Source organism: Coptis chinensis, chromosome 8 (genome assembly GCF_015680905.1).
Source record: "Coptis chinensis isolate HL-2020 chromosome 8, ASM1568090v1, whole genome shotgun sequence".
NCBI classification, from domain to species: domain Eukaryota; kingdom Viridiplantae; phylum Streptophyta; class Magnoliopsida; order Ranunculales; family Ranunculaceae; genus Coptis; species Coptis chinensis.
In genome coordinates this window covers 28,300,931-28,317,937 of record NC_141463.1, presented here as the reverse complement: position 1 = coordinate 28,317,937, position 17,007 = coordinate 28,300,931, and the positions used below count along the sequence as shown (strand labels likewise).

Genomic DNA, 17,007 nt, shown 5'->3' with positions numbered 1-17,007 from the left:
AAATTCAACCTAAAAGATACTAGGGTTGTTTTAGAATCAAGAATATGAGTTGTTTCCGTTTTCGGGTTTGGAAATTTTAGTATTTCCGGAAACTGCCGTAAAAACTTTTTGGCAACTTCCCGATCCGTTTTTGCAACTTAAAACCTATATAAACTTCATTCAGTCTACACTCACAACCCACACTACACCTAACTTCCATCACTCACCTTTCAATCCCACGTTTCCCACGTTTCATCTCATTTTTCGATCTTCAGCACCTCGGAGCGCACCTGGGCCCCAGAGGAGCGCACTCGCGCCCTACACATTTGTCAGAATTTTGTTAAGAGCGCACTCGTGCCCAAGGTGAGCGCGAATCGCGCTCAAACACTAGAATTCCAAAATCAACAGAGCGCTTTTCTCGATACTTCTTCGTGGACCAAAAAGTTCCAGTTTTTTCTTTGGTTGTTTCGGGTCATTCGCAGCTATTCCAGAGCATAATTTTGAGATGACATCTCCTACATTGATACCGGAACAGTCTTTCGAAGATTTGTTCCAAAGCACTACTTATGGTGCTTGGTTTCGCGAGGCGATCACATACGTAGGCTGGGAACCGCTTATGGTAAGACCTGATGCACTTTATTCTCCAACACTAGCATCTTATTTTTACGATAACTGCATTTTCTTTGAGAGACCAGATGGAGAACAAGTGTAGATGGAGAACAAGTGTTCTCCATCAACATTGATGATGAACCAATGGAAATTACTAGGTTCTTGCTAGCATTTGTTCTTGGACTTGCTATGCTCGCTGAAATACAAGACCCATGGTGCTATTGGGTAGATAATATGTATGTCTACACTTATGAGTTTTTGCATGAGTCCTATGGGGCAGGCATTTTCCGTATCGAGGACCAAGGGGAATATAACGTCGCCTTTGGTAGCCTGTCCATGAACATAAGAACTGTTATGTTTTGGATCATGCTAAATATTTTAGGGGAATGGCGTTTTTCTTCTGTGAATGATGCTACTTGTAGCGTCTTCCTTGCTTTAGCCACGGGACGTATGTGCCATGACCTTCCCCGAACCTTGATGTCTAGTTTAGCACGAGCCCATAGCATGAGGCATAAGTATCTTCTTATGTCTGTTCTAATTTCCCGTATTATGTTATGTTTCTTTCCTGTTTTTTGTACACGTTTCACGGATTGGATTACGGTCGACACTGTATGACCCACCAATAGTATTATTCGATCTTTCCGTGCAATGACTTGGCAAGGGTGGAGGATACAACCTCATCAGGTTGCACCCTACACCCCGTTAGACCAAGTGGCGCTTAATAGGTTAGCAATAATAGATGATAAATAGCGGGAAGCCTGGCAAATTATCATGGCATGGCAGGACGCGAGGGAACCTTACTTCTTTATAGAAGAAGATGATGAGCCGGATGGTGAATAAAGCGGGAGATAAGGTAAGTTTTAATTCTAGTTAGTGTCTGCTTATGTCCCAAGCAATTTGATTCTTGTTAACCCCATAATGGGTTGAACTCTTATAGAGTTGAGTCAGTTTTTATTTCATATATTAGTACGTTATAACCTTGTTTTGCAGATGTTCCTGAATTTCACGCGCTTCAATGGTATTTTTCCTACCCTCTTTATTTAAATGCTTTGAGGACAAAGCATGCTTCTTGTTTGGGGGGGGGGCATAGAAACACGTGTAATTATGACATCTGTTAGGATATAGATAGGTATAATATGCACTTGTTTTTCTAGTTAAAATTTTAAAAATTCAAAAATATAAATAAATAAGTTCATGCTATACACTTGGGAATATTGGTATTGTTTTCCTTCTCTATGCTCTTAATAATCTAGAAGTCTCACGTAGCTTTTGCATTAGAATAATTTTTAGAAACTTAGGTTAATATGTAGGTAATAATCTTTGCATCTATCTATAAATATATTACATGAGTATCTATGATTGTTTGGCAGTAAGTTTCTGAACTCTAGGCTAGAGTACTTATTCTACAAATCCTGCGAGAATATAGCCTAAAGCCTTATATGAGCAAAACATTTGAGAAATGACACAAGGGAGAAGTAAAATCCGGATAGAGATATCACACGTCCACTTGCTTGATCACTAAACCATATCCTAAGCGAGAATTTAGGCCCTCTTTGGATCGATATAGCCAGAAATTCAAACCTATGAATTATTTTCCGCTAGTCTCCCCTCTGAGCCTTTCTTTAGCCTTTCATAAACCACAAATCCTTTACCCTGTTACAAAATAAAAAAAATTCAACCTACCCAATTTAGATAAGTCTAAGAATAGAATGAGGAAGAAAGAAGAAGAGAAAACCTGTGTAAACAAAAGTTAGTTAATTGCTTAAGAAAATAAAGAAAAGAAGTTTCCATCCAAAGAAAAGAAAAAAATAAAAATAGAAATAAAATAAAAACTCCAAAAAAAAAGAATAAAAGGAGTCAAAAGCCAAAGAAAAAAAAAAAAAAAAAATATATATATATATATATATATATATATATATATATATATATAAGGATGGAAACAAAGTGTAGAAGCAAAAGTAAATAACAAGGTTTTCTCTAGTTACATAATATGAAGACTCTATTATCTCGGACTTGTCCTTTTGAATATCCATTTCCTTCCTTCTTAAACCATCTCCTAATCCCCCAGAACACCTAATAAAGACCTCTAGCTCAATTAGGAATAGGTTAGTGTGATAGTAAGTGGCAGATGTGTTTGATCGACTCGGCTTCCTTGTTGTCATTGAGATTGTAAGGTAAAGTGTGCCCACTCGCACAATCGGAGTAGCTTAAACTTGAGTGGAAAAATCGAGTGTTGATCTTGACTATTATTGTGAGAACCTACTTAAGGGCGCTTATTCGAAGTTTCAGAAAACTTAACACGCTAGGCATTTCATAGTATTACTCATTGTATATATGTTTATTGTATATGATTGATTATTATGCATATATTAGCTTAGATTTCGACTTGATTACTCTATATGCATTGCTAGTGAGAGGTATAGTTAATTTAGAGCATGAATAAGGAAACAATAGTTTTATTTCTTAGTCGTTGTAGTATAGATGAAGTTTGTGAGTACCTTCATTGGAAAACTCTCACGAGGCTATAACTCGTCCACTAGGGAATTCCTAGTGGTTTAAGGCCTTGTTGCATATGGTCAATGCAATCGCGACTCAAATGAAATGAGAGTAGATAGAACTCCATTTTTGGTCACTTATTCTAATTTCTCATCTTTGCTTGAGGACAAGCAAAATGTTGTTTGGGGTGGTTTGATAAGAGCCCAAAACTGTAGTTTTACCCCAGAATGTCATACTTTTAGACCAATTATGTGAGTAATAATTAAGAGTTAATATCGACACGTGTTTTTATGCATTTCGGGCTTCAAAGTCCATTATGTGCAGAAATGAGCCACTTCAAATGAGATAAAGGAGCAAAGGTCGGTTGCTAAGGAGTTCTGTGATTAAAGGCCAAGATTCAAGAAGACAAAGCCTTTCTAAAGCCCGGTCAAAAGCTGAAAAGTCGACGCGGGCGTAAAAACAAAGACTCAAAAGTCGTGAGAACTTAGAAGGCGTATCTTTGGACTCAGACCTCGGAATTGGGCCTACCTTATGTCAAAACGACCGGCTCAGAAAGAGCTTTCCAATAGTCTAAGCCTTGACCAAATCAGAGGAGCAAAAGTGGACGAAAAGTCTATTGAAGCCAACTGCAGCTGAAGAGGCCTTTTTGGACTGAAAGAATTGGGTTTTGGGCCTGATTCTCTGGCCCAAAACATGGCTCCAAGCCCATGCACGATTTTTGGATATGAAAGTATAAAAACAAGAGCTTGACTCTTTGTTAATGGTAGATAGTTAGACCTAGATTAGTTAGCCTCCATTAATTAGTTTTAGAACTTAGTTTAGAATTTCAATTAGTTAATTAAATTAGTTTTTCATATCTTGTTTTAGATCTAGTTTCATGTTTAATTAATTACTTTAGAACAAAGTAGATTATTAATTTAGTATTTGAATCATTGTTTTATTATTCATTAGATTAATAAAATAGTGGTCTTGATAATCTAGTTTCATTTCCATTAATTGTTTAGTTTCAATTCTTAGATTCAATTACTTGTCATTATTAGTTTCAATTAATTCTTGCATGATTAGTTTCCAATTGAGTTTAAATAAGCAAAGTTCAAATCTTTATATCATGTCTTGTTGAATTCCATTGGGAATGAATAGCGTGATGATTCTCGGCTAAACCTCCATTTGAGGGGGTTGAGAAGCCTTGATGAAAGCTTGATTCGATTTATCGTAGAGTCGTTAAGTAATTTCCTTTCCACTCTAGAAATGATTAGTTAACCATGAGAATGGGTGTAATCGTTCACATGCTAGTTATGAATTGGTAGAAATGCCATGTGTAATTAGGGATTAGGAGTAACCAGATTGTTCTGCGAAGCAGTTCAATTCGGATTACGACGATTCGTCGTTAGTAGGATTAAGTCGAGTTAAGGTGGAATCAATCCCCATCTAACTCCTTATCATAGAATCGACGTAGCATTCCTATAGTTGTTCTAATAGTCGACTAGTTGCATCTTGTGGGTAGTTGCATCGTAGTCTAGTTGCCATTTCGTAAATCTCTCATTAGACTTTAGTTAAGAGTAATTAGACTAGAAAACACAACATGCGGAAGGACTAGGAGTGGAACGAATCATCTACTCCACTATATCTCATAGGATTGAGAGTAGAAATCTTTGATAAATTAGGCCCGTAATTAAGTTTTAGTTTACTTACGTTTTGAGTTTTATCGTTCATTTCGTAGGTAAATTATCTTTTTTATGTTTATCACCCTGCCTTGCCGAGTTTCAGCGAACCATCAGTATTCAGCACCGGTACCTGATCATTCGGCTTTGACCAGTGCACCCACATCGCATGACTCTCCTTAATAGACTGCAGTGTTTTCCAAGATACACTTTCATATCATTCAGAATCTGCATACTTAAGATACTAGTAGTCTTTTCCTGCCTTTCTTTAGACGCCAGTTCCGCTCATTCCATATCGCATGGACTGTTGCACAAGTGAATGCCCGCAGAATTTCATTTTGCATTGAGTTCGCTCTGCATAGTCTCATTAAGAAGTACCACTCTTCATGTGATCGCTGCACCTGCCCAGACAAGCCCATAGCTAGCTTTATCCTCGCCCAAACTTGCGTTGATGTACGACAAAAAAAAGATCACGAAGAACATTCCGCGTGACGGTGCATAGACAAATTTGGATACATTTATGACTTTCATAAACATAAGTCGATTTTGGGTGGGCAAGGATCCAGAGAAGAGCTGCCATACAGTAAAAGAGTGTTTGGGCACCGATAACTTACCCCAAACAAGCTTGAACCATTTTACTTTTCCTCGAATTTTCTTTAGCGAGAGATACGCCGATGCAAGGGAGAGGCGACCAGTGCTTGTTGGTGTCCAGATGACTCGATCCTCTGTCAAGAAGCTGTTTACCTCCGTTTCCATGATACACTTTTTTAGTTCGCAGCTTGGTAATTGACAAATGACATTTGACCAACTCCCGTTTTCAATAATCGATCCAACACAAGCATCATCAGGAATAGAAGTCGCTAGCAGTTCTCTAGCTTGGGCGTTGAAGATCAAAGGACCAGAACACCACGGATCATGCCAGAAGCTCGTTTTCCAACCATCAGCAATACTGTATCTCACACTCTTCCAGGTAGCCTCCCTGTGCCTAAGGATGCCTCTCCACACCCAGGAACAGTCCTTGGGTTCTTTCATAGTCCAGAAATGTCCCCCCTTTATGTGATGCTCCCATGTCCATTTCACCCACAAGCAATCATATTTCTGAGCAATCTTGACAACAAGCCCACAGTACGCCGCTTTATTCCAAGTTCTAGGATCGAGCAGCCCAAGCCCACCTTGATTTTTAGCCACTCTCATAGTTTCATGACCTAAACTACTAAAATACAACAAGCATACTCATTTAGTCATGATAAACAAGATCAATAAGATCCACCTCTTCCACCTCCGTATTAGTAAAACCATCACGATACTGTTTCAAGCGTTCACCATTAACCTTAAACACACGACCATCCATAGGATCCTCTATCTCAACAGCACCATAAGGAAAAACAGTTTTAACAATGAAAGGACTAGTCCACCTAGAACGTAATTTACCAGGAAAAAGACGCAAACGAGAATTATATAGCAAAACTTTTTGATTAGGTTCAAAGGACTTGCGAAGAATAGATTTATCATGAAAAATCTTAGTCCGCTCCTTGTAAATCTTGGCATTCTCATATGCCTCATTCCTTAACTCAGCTAACTCATTTAATTGAAGCTTACGTTGTGAACCCGCTTCTACGATGTCAAAGTTAAAAGTTTTAATGGCCCGAGAAAAGCACGATGTTCTAATTCCACGGGGCAAATGACATGCCTTCCCAAACACAAGCCTATAAGGAGACATACCAATGGGAGTCTTATAAGCAGTCCTATAAGCCCAAAGGGAATCATTAAGGCGTTGAGACCAATCCTTACGGGTCGTCGCACCGTCTTTTCTAAAATCCGTTTAATTTCCTATTAGATACTTCAACTTGGCCACTAGTTTGGGGATGGTATAGGGTAGCAAGTTTATGAGTAATAGAGTACTTTTTCATTAAAGATTCAAACGCACGATTTGTAAAATGAGTACCATTATCACTTATAATTGCACGAGGAGTACCAAAACGAGAAAATATATTATATTTCAAAAAGTTAACTACAACCTTGTGATCATTCGTTTTACATGGTACCGCCTCAACCCATTTAGAAACATAATCTACCGCGACGAGGATATAAAGATAACCAAAGGAAGGTGGAAAAGGACCCATGAAGTCTATACCCCACACATCAAAAAGTTCAACAACCAAAATAGGGGAAAGAGGCATCATGTTCCTATGGGAAATATTACCCGTATGCTGGCATTGATCACATCCTAAACAAAACTCATGTGCATCTCTAAAGAGAGTAGGCCAATAAAAACCACACTGCAAAACCTTAGCAGTCGTCTTCTTAGGACCAAAGTGACCACCACATGCATGGTCATGGCAAAAAGAGAGAATACTACGAAATTCACTCTCAGGAATACATCTCCTAACAATCTGATCAGGGCATGACTTAAACAAGTATGGGTCATCCCAGAAAAAATATTTAACCTCAGCAAGAAACTTAGATTTATCTTGTTTTGTCCAATGAGAAGGAAACTGACCTATAACAAGATAATTAACAATATCTGCATACCAAGGCAACTGGGAGACACCAAAAAGTTGCTCATCAGGGAAGGACTCATTCAAAGGCAAAAGACTAGTAGAAGACTCTACTATAAGCCTAGACAAGTGGTCGTGAACCACGCGTTTCTCTGTACCCTTTTATCCCTAATCTCAATGTCAAACTCTTGTAATAAGAGGACCCAACGAATAAGACGCGCTTTAGCATCCTTTTTAGAAAGAAGATACTTCAAAGCCGAATGATCAATAAACACGACAACCTTAGACCCTATGAGATAAGACCTAAACTTGTCTAAAGCAAAACAACAGACTAACAACTCCTTCGGTTGCGGTGTAATTCATTTGGGCATCATTAAGAGTTCGACTTGCATAATAAATTACATGGGGCAATTTATCAAACCGTTGACCTAAAACAGCCCCAATAGCATAGTCCGACGCATCACACATTAACTCAAAAGGCACACTCCAATTAGGTGGTTGTATGATAGGAGCGGTAGTCAATAAATGTTTAAGCTTCTCAAAAGCTTTCAAATAATCATCATCAAAGACAAAATCGACGTCCTTACCAAGTAAATTGCATAAGGGACAAGAAATCTTGCTAAAGTCCTTAATGAATCGCCTATAAAATCCAGCATGACCTAAAAAAGACCTAATATCTCTCACAGTCTTAGGTGGTGGAAGACTAGAAATGACATCAATCTTAGCCTTATCGACCTCAATTCCTTTAGTAGAAACAATATGACCAAGAACAATACCCTGTTGAACCATAAAATGACACTTCTCCCAATTCAACACCAGATTCTTCTCCTTGCACCTAATTAACACTAATTCCAAATGGTGCAAACCCTCATCAAAAGAATCACCAAATACAGAGAAGTCATCCATAAACACCTCAAGAAATCTCTCTACCATGTCAGAAAAAATGCTAAGCATGCATCTCTGGAAGGTACCAGATGCATTACATAACCCAAATGGCATACGACGGTAGGCAAAAGTTCCAAAAGGACAAGTAAATGTAGTCTTTTCTAGATCCTCAGGTGTAATACATATTTGGTAATAACCGGAATAACCATCGAGAAAACAATAATACTTATGACCGGCTAACCGTTCAAGCATTTGGTCAATAAAAGGAAGAGGAAAGTGATCTTTCCTAGTGGCTAGATTCAACTTACGATAGTCAATGCAAAAACGCCACCCAGTAGTCATACGGGTAGGAACTAACTCGCCATTCGCATTCTTAACTACCGTAATACTAGACTTCTTAAGGACAACCTGAACCGGACTCACCCATTGACTATCGGAGATGGGATAAATGATACCCGCATCTAACAACTTAAGAACCTCGACTCTCACTACCTCTCTCATGTTAGGATTAAGCCGTCTCTGGAACTCACGAGTTGGTTTAGCATTCTCCTCTAGATGAATATGATGCATACAATCAGTGGGGATGATCCCATGAATATCAGCAATAGTCCACCCTAAAGCTGTCTTATGGTCTCTAAGAACCCTAAGCAATTTACTCTCTTGTTCACTATCAAGATTAGAAGCAATAATAACAGGCAAGGTCTCATCAGGCCCCAAAAAGACATACTTAAGAGTATCTGGTAATGGTTTCAACTCAAGCTTAGGAGGACTATCTATGGAAGAAATTGGTTTAGACTCAGAAGGAGAAAGAGGTTCTACCTTGGTTTTCCACTTATTAGTATCTAAGATCGGGGTAGCATCAAGCAAAGCATTAACTTCACAAATAGAACTATCCACATCAAAATCACCGCCAAAATGAGCTAAACAAAACTCAAGAGGGTCATCGGAATAACTCTCTAAGAAAGTCTTATGGACCACAGACTCAATAAGATTAACTTCCCAAAAATCATCAGGCTCAGAGAGTTGTTGACCCACATTAAACACGTTAAGCTCGGTAGTCATATTACCAAAAGAAAGCTTCAACACTCCATTACGGCAGTTAATGATAGCATTAGATGTGGCCAAGAATGGACGACCTAAGATAACAGGAATGTGGTGCTTAGGGTCCTGAATAGGCTGTGTATCTAGAACAATAAAATCAACAGGGAAATAAAACTTGTCAACCTGAATCAAAACATCCTCAATAATACCCCGTGGAACTCTCACAGACCTATCCGCCAATTGAAGAGTAATGGTGGTGGGTTTTAACTTACCAAGACCAAGCTGTAAATAAACCGAATAGGACAACAAATTAACACTAGCCCCTAAATCTAGCAATGCCTTCTCAATCATATGATCACCAATTACGCAAGAAATAGTAGGGCATCCAGGATCTCTAAACTTAGGCGGGGTTTGGTTTTGGATAATGGAGCTCACTTACTTGGTAAGGAAGGCTTTCTTGTGCACATTCAACTTACGTTTCTGTGTGCACAAATCCTTAAGAAACTTGGCATAAGAAGGAACTTGTTTTATGGCATCAAGTAATGGAATGTTGATTTGAACTTGTTTAAACAACTCCATCATCTCACTCAAATTAGAACCTTTCTTAGCCTGATCTAACCGTTGGGGAAAAGGAGCTTTTGGTATATAAGAAGGTATAGGACTAGTCTGCACAAGATTAGGAGGTTCTAAGCTCTCCTTGGAAGTATTACGACTAGTAGTCCCACTTATGTCATTCTCCTCCCCTTCAATCTCTATAAGGATCATATCCGACCTCACCATCCTTAGGTACCTCAACCCTATTATCAACCTGTTTACCACTCCTAAGAATAGTAATAGACTTGGCTTGCTCCTGGTGGTTCCCTTGGTTCAAGTTAGAACCTATTTCAAATTGTCCCCTAGGATTAGCTACTGGTTGGCTAGGAAACTTACTCTTGTCCCTCTCATTCAAAGTATTAGCAATTTGATTAATTTAAACTTCCAACTTCCTAAGGGCTTGAGCATTCTCCTGAGTAGCCATTTGACTGGTTTGCATAAACCAATCAGTCGTTTCCTGAAGTTTCATGGTGGTCTGTGCTAATTGAGCCATAGTTTCCTCTAAAGGTGGCAGCTTAGGTGGTTGGGGTGTATACTGTTGCACCGGGTTTGTATTACTAACTGGACCACCCTGATGTATACCCTTGGACCAAGATAGGTTGGGGTGGTTACGCCACCCAGGGTTATACGTATTAGAAAACGGATTATTACCTGGCTTTTGGTATGAATTAAAAGCATTAACTTCATGCAGATAACGCTGTGGCAATTATCAATCACGTGATCAAGACTATCACACAACAAACAACCGGGGTCTCAACATTATTAACTTGGCTGGAGATTTTGTCTCCTTTTCTACCTCAAGAGCCTCAACTCTTCTAACTAAAGGCTGACTATTTTGGCATTCGAGTCAAAATCTTTATCAACGTGAAACATAACATTCTTTGTAGTACTACTAGCCACCTTTTTAGGCTCACGACTAGTTTCCCATTGTTGGACCTTTTCAGCAACGTCTTCTAAAAATGACCATGCATCATCCACAGTCTTATCACAAAAATCTCCAGTACTCATGGTTTCAATCATAGCCTTAGAGCTAAAATCAAGACCCTCATAGAGAATCTGTATTAGCCTACCCTTCTCTAGGCCATGGTTAGGACACTGCAAGAGCAGGTCCTTGAACCTCTCCATACACTTCCATAATGACTCTCCATCAGCTTGGCAAAAAGATGATAATTTTTTTCTAAAAGCAGTTGTCTTATGATTAGGGAAAAAATTCTTTAAGAATACAATGCATAATCTTTCCCATGTAGTTAGGGAATTAGATGGAAGAGTGTGAAACCAACTCTTCGCTTTCTCCTTAAGGGAAAAAGGGAATAACTTCAGCTTTATAGCCTCATCGCTAAACTATTGAAGTTTCACAGTCCCACAAATATCTTCAAACTCCCTTACATGAAGATATGGATCTTCCTCATCCGTACCCCTAAACTTAGGAAGTAACCTAAGTAGATTGGGCTTTAACTCGAAATTATTAGCATTGGTCGGTGGAGGAACGATGCAAGATGGTCGAGTTGTCCTAGTAGGATATATGAATTCCTTAATAGACCTAGGTACTTGGGCAACAATGTCATTATTATTGTCAGCCATGTCAGCAAAAATTGGTGTATTCCCGACAAAGGTTATAGGTATCTCTAACTCGGCGAGATTTCTAATCCTTCTATGGAGTGTCCGTTCAATTTCTGAACCAAACAGTGCTAACTCTGGATTATTGGATTGAGTCTCAATCATAAACCACTTCTAAAACCTAAGACTCTAATAAATGATGCAAACGATGCTCACACAAACAATATCAAACAAATATTTCAACCCAGATTGAATTTTTAAATATTGTTTAATATATTTGCTCCTAAACCCAAATAACACGATTCAGTTCTTGTGCAAAAGCACCAATCCTCGATCCACGTGTCAAAAAAGGACTTTCCTAGTGAGCGGGCTAAACCTGTCCCTAATGCAAGATGCTAAAAGGCTGGTCAAAGGTGACTTAACCAATCCTAAATGCAAGAAACAATGAAAACAAGCAAAACACACAAAACAAACAAAGTCCAAGCCCACAAAGGAAAGAGGCGTACCTCTCGTGCGTGAGCTTCTTCGAGGGCTACTTGCGTCGGTGGTGACGACAAGCAAGCAACTTCACAAAGTCCACAACAAATCACGACTATCAACCTTGTAAGAAGAAATCTTTGCTTAACTATCTGCAAAAATAACTAAAATTAAACACGTAAACTACTTAATTAATATAACTACGACTAAACTTAAACTACTTAATCACGATATAAATAAGACTTTAAAACTCAATTGTGCCACTACAATCCCAGCGGTGCCAAAAACTTGATAGGAAATTAGTCGGTCTAAATTAATAGACTAATCTAACCCTAATTAAACCGCAAGTGTGCAGCCTATCGTTAAAAATAGTTCAAGCAACAAGCGGGTCGATCCCACGAGGGATTGCTACTTGGACAAACGAAAGTACTAAAATATTACCTAACCTAATTCGACAATGTTGTTTTATAGAAATTTGGAATTATTATTAACTAAAGCTAATTATTTTAACCACGTTTAAAAACTATAAACTAAATAATTGGGTTTTATCAAATAGAGAGAATTCTAATTTGTTGAATCCACCTTAGACTTCGTTTTATATTTCTAGGAGTAATTTTAATATTCCGATTTAATACGAATAGCACGAGGGAAAGGTAACCCTTGCTTTCTCGAAGATATGATCGTGACAACTCTTAACTAAACATGTATCTTCTAAAAGTTCAGCACTAATGATCAAACTCAAAAGATTACTTTCGTCTTTACCAAAGACGAGTAATATCTAAATTTGATACAAACAGTTAAAACGGGCTTGATCAATAACGACGAATATCGAACTATATCGCATGCGTGACATACTATATGAAAGATAAATTCTTGCTATCAAATTGCAAACTTAGAAGAATATAATGATATTAAACCAACTGGAAATCATCAAAATCAATCCCAATATACAAACAGTTTTCCTAGACAGAGTTTAGTTACACATAACAATATCACTGAAGGGAAAAAACGAAATTAAAAGAAGAGATAATCATCGCAAAACCGTAGTCCAGCAGTGGTGTCGTCTTCTCCCAATTCGGTTTGCCCAAGCTTCAATTCCGCCGGCGCTAACTCGAGTTTCTCCTCCCCCAAGATCTGATTTTCTGGATATTCTGGAGCGCCCCCTCTCTACTGTTTCTCTCTTCTATATATAATGGATTAACATTCAGAGTTTGATTTGAATTAGAAGTATCTAATTCGGTCGAGTTGCGTGAAATTCGGGATTGGATTGCAAACCCAAAGATCTACCTGCTCACGTCTCTTAGGAATTGGATACTGTTTTCTCCAAAAGAAAAACGGAATTAGAAATAAGGGTTTAAGCCCATGGGTGATCAGATGGTGCGGCTCGGTCGGTTGGGATTTTTTATTGGTTCGGGTGTTCGATCACCGAAACTTGAGGGATGGGTTTTCTGTTCCTGTTCGTGAGTGAGAGACGGAGGAATAGAATGTTCTGATCAAGTGATCCCGTCGGTAAGTTAGGTAGTAGTGTGTGCTTATGTTTAATTGGGTGCACATGGGCCGGTCCTTAGTTCTTGGTCATGGGTCACTTTGGATCAATATTCGGTCCATAGTCTAATGATTCTAATCAAACAAATCTACACCTTCTTTAATCTTGAGTCATGTGACTTTGAGCTTATGACTTGGTCCATACCCTTGCTGACGTGCTCATCCAACCTTCCTTGGGCTTTACGTCTTCACTTCCTTATGCTTTAAGCCCAATCTTGAATATTTTGACCCCAAACTATCTAATATATATTTCACGCCACCAAACTCCCAAAGCCAGCACACCATGCCACTTCAAGATTATGATATATAAGTATGCAGTTGCACAACCACATTTACTCGAGTTCTAACCTTGACACCAATGCTGCAATCTTTACGTCATTTTAATGTATTACACCTATTTTCTGCAAATTCACCGGAAACACACTTTATTATATAAAAGCAATCAATTAATTAGACTAACTAATATAAAATTGGGAATAATAATATAGCATTTACATGTTTATCAACTCACATGATGCATCTTTCTCTCCATGGAAGGTCCAGCCCATATAAACCTGTTACATAGCTTTGCCACCTTGTCCAGCAACGTTTTCGGCAAAACAAAGGTTTTTGCCCAATACGTTTGGAAGGAGGATAGGACCGACTGAACAAGATGCACCCTTCCTGCTCGGCTAAGAGATGCATTTTTCCAATTTGAAATTCTCCCCATTATTTTCTCAATGAGTGGGAGGCATTCCTTAATACCCAATCTGGCTGCCGTGAGAGGTAGGCCTAGGTAGGAGACTGGAGGAGTAACCAAGGAGATTCCTAGAACATCTACAAGTTGTAGCCCTTCTTCCTCAGACATTCTACCCGTGAGGAGGGTAGTTTTTGCATTACTGAGCTGTAGCCCTGTTGCATTGGAAAATGCGGCCAAAATATCTTTTATCGCCAGAAGAGACTCCATATCACCTTTACAGAAAAGCATTACATCATCGGCAAAACAAAGATGCGAGATACCAATCTTTTTACACTTGGAGTGAGCATGGATAGACTTAGACCTAAGCCCTTTGTTGCAAAGATAGCACTTAACACCTCCATCACAAGAACAAAAGATACGGAGAGACCGGGTCGCCTTGCCTTAGCCCTCGCTTTCCTTTAAAATATCCTTCAGGTGTCCCATTAACTAGAACGGAGTAAAACGGGGACGAGAAGCACATCTTCAGCCATTCAACAAACAACGGGGGGAACTTAAATCTCTGTAGGATCACCAAGAGGGAATTTCAGCTTATAGAGTCGTAGGCCTTCTTGATGTCCAGCTTTATTGCACACCTTTTTGGTCCTCTCTTTCGCCATAACCTGCATAAAAGTTCATGAGCAAGCAACAAGTTATCCTGTATAGTCCTCCCAGGAACAAAAGCCGATTGTGCACAAGAAATCAAAGGAGAAATACATAATTTCATTCTGTTTGTGAGAACTTTAGATACACATTTATAAATAATATTGCAACATGCAATAGGTCTAAAAGAATCAACACAAGAAGACATTCTATTCTTCAGAAGAAGACTGAGGATTGTGGAATTTATACCTCTCGGCATTTGCTTGTGTTTGAAAATGTGCTGGATGGCTCTTATTACGCCATTGCCAACAACATCCTAACACTTCTTGAAAAAGAAAGCGTTAAACCCATCAGGGCCCGGAGCTTTATTATCATTCATATCAAAAGAGCTTCTTTTATCTCTGCATCCGTGATAGGGGAAGCCAGCTATAAACTTGTGCAATTATCCACTTCAGCAATACTAAGATCATTAAAGACTGCACGGTCACAAGTAGCAGGTGAGGTGACACCTTAACGCCCCTTGTAGTACTTCCAATAAAAGCATATTTCACCTCCATCTCGCCCTCTCTGAGATATCCCTCCTTGTCTTTTATACACCATACCACGCTCCTAGACTTCTTCTCCTTTATAGCATTAAAGAAAAAAGCATTGCATTTTTCCCCAAAACAAAGCCACTCAATATTAGTCTTCTGAAAAAGGTCCGCCTCCTCCATCTTGATCAAAAGACAAAGTTTGTGCCTTGTGGCACTCTCTTGACAGCATAGAGAAGAATCTAGAGGGTTCACTGTAGTCTCACTTGAAGTTGTCTCAGCTCTTCTCTTGTTTCCTCTACTAGCCTGTGGGCATCATAACAAAAGGAGCGAGCCCACCTTAAGAACGACCTTTAACGCTTTTCGGTTGCATGATAGCATGTACGATTGGGTTACCATGGTCTTGAATGTTCCAACATTGAGCAAGGGTGGGAGCAAAATCCTCATGAAGTCGCCAAAATTGCAAAACCGAAGCGGTGGTCGACTTCTTATTTTATTCAGAAAAAGACATAACTATTGGGCGGTGGTGGTCGAAAACTCCCCGAAGTTAGAAATTCCACTTTCGTAGCCAACCGTAAGGGGCGCCGGGGAAGAATTCACCGTGACACCGATCTAGCTTAGACCATTTCGACAACCTCACCCCCATTGTTCCAAGTATAGAAGCATCTGTTGCGGTATGATCAAAAAGCCGAAGCATTTAAGCGGTTTGCTAGTGGAGTTGTTTCCCCGGTGGACTGCAACATCCCCAATTCTTTCGTATGCGAGAAGAGTACATTGTTCAGTCACCTATAACACACCACGGACCTTGAATGCCATAAGCGAAAGTAACCGGCTCCTCCCAGAGAATCAGTCTCTCTGCATTATTATTACTAGCATATATAACTGTCAAGGTAAACTGGAAATCATATTGTAAGATAGACACCTTACAGTGAATAAATTGCGCTGTCTCCAGCTCTTTCATAATCTCCATAATTTTCGGATTCCATACAATCCAAACTGTACCACTATCATCGCTTGCATAGTTATGCATTCTTTCCCACGAGGGACAAACTATTCCAGATATAGCGAGGAATTTCTCTCTTTTCACCTTTGTTTCCAAAATTCCCATACAACTAATGTTCTTTTTTTTACTAAACAAATTAAGTTGTCTAGCTTTTGTGTGGTCATTTAACCCTCGCACATTCCAGCTACACACTCTTATCATAATGAGAATCAGTGAGCCTTTCTCTTTCCATGCCCTCGGCCTCTCTCTTTTCCTCTATTACTAGAAACTGCCTGTGCTTGGTGTTGATTCCGGTTTCTATTCTTCTTTTGGGCCAGAAGTCCATCTTGTGAGTAGGCTGGTATAGGTGGAGGAGTCCTATCACCAAAAAGCTCCGGTTCTGCATCAGAAATGTCATCCTCAAGGTCTTCGCCTGCTGCAAGGCATTCAAACATACCCCCTTCACTAAGAAACTGTTGAGCAAGAGTGTTATCTGGTAGCAAGTGATGTAACGGCCTATCTTCATCCCCACTCTGTACCCTCACCACCTCGCAGCTAAGCTCTACCCCTTGTAACTCATCAGCACTACCATTGCAATTAGAAACTCCTACAACCATCAATTGGTTATCATGCCTTGTTTCACCCTGTGGAGATGCGCCTCTTTGGGTTTGACAGTTAGCACCTTCATTTTGTCTACTGACAGCCGCATTTACACCTGCAGTTAGGTCCCCCACATCTACCTCTAACATTGGTCCAACAGCCTGAATATCCACTACTGCTTCAGCCATAGCAGCGTGCTGCCCAAGTTCCTCATTGCTACTTGAATTCGAAATCA

The 17,007-nt window shown here is 39.4% G+C and overlaps 1 pseudogene; it reads right to left on the bottom strand.

Annotated features, from left to right (window-relative positions):
* Window positions 1–10,139: 10,139 nt before the first annotated feature.
* Window positions 10,140–11,485, bottom strand: LOC147480925 (uncharacterized; annotated as a pseudogene).
* Window positions 11,486–17,007: the final 5,522 nt, after the last annotated feature.